Genomic DNA, 6,000 nt, shown 5'->3' on the forward strand with positions numbered 1-6,000 from the left:
CAAGTGAAACTTCCTATTCACAGAACTCAACTCAGCAGTACAGGAGCTGACATTACTGTGTCATCATGTGCTACCTATGGCCGTTTCTTAAAGCAGCTGCATAAATCAGGGAGAGAAATTCATAACCTTGCATACAAACTCTAATGCTTTTGTAGATTTCTAGCCACGTCTGAGTGGAAGAGACACAAGTCTGAATTCTGGGTTTATGTTGTAAATGAAACTGGGCTTACCAGAATAAACAAAGTCAATATAGAAATGCTTGATGAAATTGGTCTGCTTAATTGTGAGCCAGTAAAACTTAATTAAAACCAAATGCTATTGTATATTCCTTGGCTATACCTAGAAGGGTGTCATTTCTTACTAAAGTAGAAGCAGATCATATATATGAACGCAAAGTCTTTACATAATAGAAAGTGTAACCAAGGCAAAAGAGTGATATGCTGCAATGCTCCTAGTTATGCAAAAAAATTACCATGTATGAGTTTGTCTTAATTAAAAAAATAATGGCACAGTTATGTATGGAAGGTTCATTCTGCTTAAGCTAGCAGGCACAACATCTAAACTAGTCAATACAAAAGTGTTTTCCACCCTACAATGGGTTCTGACAAATACCCCCTAGACAAAAGCACCTAAAAGTTAACAGTGCTCATTACTCCAGAGGGAAGGTTCTCTTTCAAGAGGCTGCCATTTGATATGACCTCAGTACCTGAAATCTTTCAGCATAAAAATGACAGCCTTTTTCAATTGACTTAATGATGTTGTTGTTTTTGTTGTTATGGATGACATCCTTGTACTTGGTCCACAGAAAAAGTCCCATGATTCTAGATTAGAGGCAGTGCTTCAAACTGTCAAAAAATCTGATATTGCTTTGGAAAGACAGAGCTCTATTATTTAAGTACTAGTGGTCTTGGAACAGATGAAATCAAGATTAGAGGAACGGCTGAGTTGCAGAGTCCATTTTGTATGACTGTGTTAAGGCAAGTCTTAGGCATGATTAATGCCTTAGACAAGTTCAAAGCAGATCTCTTGACTGTACTGCATTCATTAACTGACATGTTAATGAAATACATAACCTGATAATGAGGAAATATTGTAGCCCAAATATTTATCAGAGTAAAAGAAATGTCAACAGCAGCTCCTATGATGGCATACTATGATGCCAATAAGCCCACAATAGTGAGCGCAAATGTTAGTAGCTACAGTCTAAGAGCAGACAAACAAGTGTCAACTCCTTTGCCTATCAGCATTCCGGAATGTCTTTTGACATTCCAGAATGTTAACCTATGATGAACAGAATTTATTTATTTGGCATTTGTTTACCGGGAAAGTCTGAGTGGGTCATGAGGTACCTATTTTCAGTTGCAGTCTGGGGACAAAAACTCCAGATACTTATGGTTAACAGAATGAAAAACTAAAGAGACATAACATTCAGCATAGATATGAAAACAACACATTAGTTTGTCAGAATGAAAACTTAACAGACATAATAAAGTCATAACATGCAAGCACAAAATTTGAAAAACTACACATTACTTTATCAGAATAAGAACTCAACAGACCTAATAAAGTCAGTGTTCAAGCATAAATTATATGGACGCCTGATAATAGGAAGATACTGCATTATTTACATAATAGACGATTATCATAATGATTATTAATATTCTAGAGGTCATGAAATATGGTAACAGATTATATTGGTGAAGGCATAGGATAGGGGATAGTAGGAATAGATGTGGAAAAGGTATGAGTGTAACCTCAGGGGAGTATGTTTAGAGGAAGGGAGGGGAGTATGTTTAGAGGAAGGGAGGGTAGGGTAAGTTAGTAGTAGGGACAGAGAGAGTAGAAGTAGAAAACGGTATAACAGTACCTCAGCCTGGGCTCATACAGCAGCAACCCCAAGCTTTGTTGACGTATTCTTTTATACAGGTTTTGAAGGGGTGCAGGTTAGTTGGTTAGTAGGTTAGTAGGTTATTAGAATTAGGAGTGCAGGTTAGCAGGTTCGTAGGTTAGCAGGTTAGTAGGTTAGTATAAATATTTAAAAATTAAAAAGGAGAGTCTTACAAGTATGTGGGCATGAGAAAGATTCTCCAAATAACTAGAGCAAAAGGGTTTTCATCTCCATACTGACCATAAACCATAAGTTCCACTAATTACTTCCTTTGCTCCAAATACCGATAACTGTTAATGAAACTGAGAACATTCAATGTCTATGCCTAGCTTTTGAAGATATGTTATTTAGAAATTCTATACATGACCAACCATTTTCCAGCACTGATGAAGACTCTGTTCTCTTTGTGCAGGACATAGTGGTTTCTAGACTGATTGCTACCAAGAGACTAAAAGAGCCCTAACAAGCTACTCAAAATAATCAAAAGCTTTATATTTTATTTAGCATTTGTTGACTAGGATAGTCCCACTAGGGTAGTGGCCTCTTCTCGGGGGGGGGGGGGGGGGGGTCTAAGGTGATATTTGGCCATGGTATTTGGGAGCTTGGCACTGGAAGACTCTTGCAGCAAGGAGCAAGGAAAAGGCCTAAGGGAAGCAGCAACAGAAGGGAGGAGGAGAGAAAAGTTATTGAGAGTCTGAAGGTGAAAATAAGAATTTGAAGAAAAATGTGCTCAGTATGGAGCATCAGAATGTTGCTCAATATTCCTTTGTGGTTGATGATACGAATGAACAGCATTTAGCCGCCTCTATGGAGAATGAGCTAAATGAATCTGTCAAAGTGGTGCAGATAACAGAACTGGCATCAGGAGAGCTTGTAGATGATGTTTTGTTAAACATAATCGAGCAATTCTGCTGTTTCATGGGTGAGATGACAGATTACCATACTCAGCACTTCCAAAAAAGATATGTGGAAAAGGAACGAGGTGATGTGGCTGCAGAGAATGCAGCAGGTAAAATGTTTGCAGCAGTGATGGAAAGTAAAAGAGGAAAACTGCAGTAAACTGAGACTGTGTCTGGTTTTATGGCAACAGATAATGCTGTAACTAAAGCAAATGCAGCAGAGACAGTAGTCAAAAAGGGAGACCAGCAGCAACAAACTGCAAGTAAAACTGTTTTAGTAGACAAACCGTGAGAATAAGAACAAAAAATGACACTGTAATAGACAGATATGTGTGGGACAATTTAGCAACTGTTCTGTGTTTTAAAGCTTAAGAATTTTGGTATTTTATGCATATTGGGGAAGAGAATTTTTGTGACTTACCATCCGAAACTGATGGACTGATGATGCAATTTCTAGAATTGTGTAACAAAGAGGACAATTATCTGTGGAACAAGTATTTGTTTTCTGGTTTTAACAAATTATAGAAAAGAAAATATTACTTTGCAGTTTAGAAATGATGATAAAGAATAAGAGGATGTTAAAAAAATGCATGTAGGGTTTCTGTGAAACTGATAAGATTATGAAAATGAGAGATTACAGAAACTTGTGGAATGGAGGGTGAAGGTTGGAAGCTGTTTTGAAATATGGAAGCTACATGGTGAAACACTTGCCAGTTTTAATTTTGTAGTTGGCCATAGAGGGACCCTAAGATATGCTGGCAAGTCCTAATCATATTTCTTTTGTGAGGCATTTTCTCATTTAGTTAATTGTGAGAAGATACAATGTAACCAGTCTGAGGAAAAAGTTCATATAGCAAGAAGATGTGTGGCTGAATGCAGGTTCTGTAAAAAGTAGGACACTTTTAGATGGATTGTCAACAGCAAACAGTAAATAATGAAAACAAAATGGGAAAGGGAAGAAGACATACATGCGAAAGGCCATCGTGTGGCTGGTGGAGAGGGTGAACTAGCTGAAGAAGAGACTGTAGAAAAAGAAAAAAATATCAAGGCGAAAATGATGAGAGAGATTGCATGCAGGAAGAGAGGTCAGGAGAAAGGACTGAGAGTAATAATTTTTGAAGTTCTAGGCAGTGAAAAATCTGATTCTGAGGATCAAAGATTATTTTTACATAAACCCAGAAAAAAATCAACAGGGGGAAGAGTAAAAATAAGTAAACTAAAATTAAAAAAAATTCAATAACTTAAAAAGAAGAAAAATCAACTATTTTAGAATACATTCAATAAATGTGAACTGTATTAATAGTGTCACAAGGATCGGGATATTGGATTGGTGTAATAAATGTGATGTGGATGTTGTTCCATCAGAGGATATAAAAGTCTTGACAAATTATAAAGAAATGCAAACAGAAAAATTGTGAGGTGGAAATATATGGGGCCGGATTCCATAAAGTTTGCAGAATCCGGCTCATTATGCTGATATCAGCTTTAAAGTTGTGGATAACAATGTAATATTTAAATGTGCCAAAGTGAACCCCAAATATCTTGGCACACAAAGGAGTATCTCAGTAGTAATGGTACACTGAACAATACCCACAAGTAATCCAGAAGTAATGAAATATTACTGTCAGAGCGTGATATACATAAACAAAGTTACGGAATGGAATAATATCACCTTTACTCTACTATTATAAAAATATGCTAACTGTCACTTATGGATTCTGATGGAATAATAAAAAAATAATAAAAAAATGAATAAAGGTGAAGGGCAATCATGGCCAAATTGCCACGGCTAACATTAGCTAAAAATGGGTGCAGAACTTGCATGGGGAACACAAGCAATGCACACTCCTAAGAAAGTGGGAGATGGAAAAGAAGATGCAGGGTATGGGTGATGAAGAGGGACACACAAGAGGAATGATGAAATTGGAAAAATCAGAGGGAAATTTGGAGGGGCATGTACAGCTTTTTGGTGGGAATAGACCCCATTTTTTTATTTTTTTAAGAAGAGAAGGAAAGGTAAAGACAGGGAAAGGGAGGGGAAGGCCATCACAGCAGGTACACCCAGAGTACAAATATCACAACACACGCCAGACAAAGATTGTAACAAAAACAGTTAAGGACAGATAAGTTACACAGGTGACACACTGCATAACAGGGACATGAACAGTTGTCAAACAGGGTGGGATACATACCAGCCATGACGAAATGGAGAAAAACATATTTAACTAATTACTATGCATGTGAACTATGTACTTGCATGTTAGTCATACCTGGATGTGTATGACCAATTGTAGATGTGTGTTGTAGAGTAATAAATAAAGTTCACAGTACACATTGCATAAACACTTATCTAAGTAGTCTTTAAACCAAGCAACATCACAGACGAGGAAATGCAGATCTAATAATGCTAGATAACACCAGGACAGGACAGAACCAAACCTCCAGCCATGCATGTGAAAGGAAAACAACCAAGCACAATGCCAAACAGCAGTAATGCAGTAAAGCACAAAAATGTCTGCCAAATATACAAGTAGGTGTACACAATCCAAACAAATGTGTAATGGAATGCATATATGTGACACATATGTGCCACTTCAAAGGCAACACGCAGATGTAGGTGTATATGTATAGGTTCATAGGTTCATAGGTTCATACTAGGCTATCTGCCCTAGGGCATTTATAAGCCTAGCCCAGAGTTTTGTGGCTTTCACCACACCTTTAGTTTGAAGGAAACTGTGCCCATTATTTTGCTGTGCCTCTGTCAAGCAGTGACACTGAGGTAATCCCTGGGGTATATCTGTGATCTCCCATCCATTGATCAAGATTTCTCTTGAACAAGGCCAGCGAGGTGCTCTGCCTCACATGTACCGGGATTTTGTTCCACAGCATAGGGAGTCTCTGGGTGATGAATCTGTCCCTCCAGCACATCCTATTAATAGCCGTGTCGAGGTTTAAGTCTCTTGCCCTTGTAGTTCTGATGGATTTAGATTTTCTGAGGTGAAGCATGTTCATTAATTCCGGGTTGGACATGGCCTTGTATGTCAGGCACAGGTCACCTCTGAGCAGTCGGTAAGCGACTGAATAGAGCTGGAGTTCCTTCAGTCGGGCAGCATAAGACATATTTTTGAGACCCTTTATCCTTTTAGTGAGGAACTTTTGGGGCCTTTCCAATTGCTGCAGGTGTCGGGTCAGATACATTCCGAATGGGGCATT

The sequence above is a fragment of the Protopterus annectens genome, chromosome 1.part1 (genome assembly GCF_019279795.1).
Source record: "Protopterus annectens isolate FY-2018-M chromosome 1.part1, PAN1.0, whole genome shotgun sequence".
In the NCBI taxonomy this organism is placed as follows: domain Eukaryota; kingdom Metazoa; phylum Chordata; order Ceratodontiformes; family Protopteridae; genus Protopterus; species Protopterus annectens.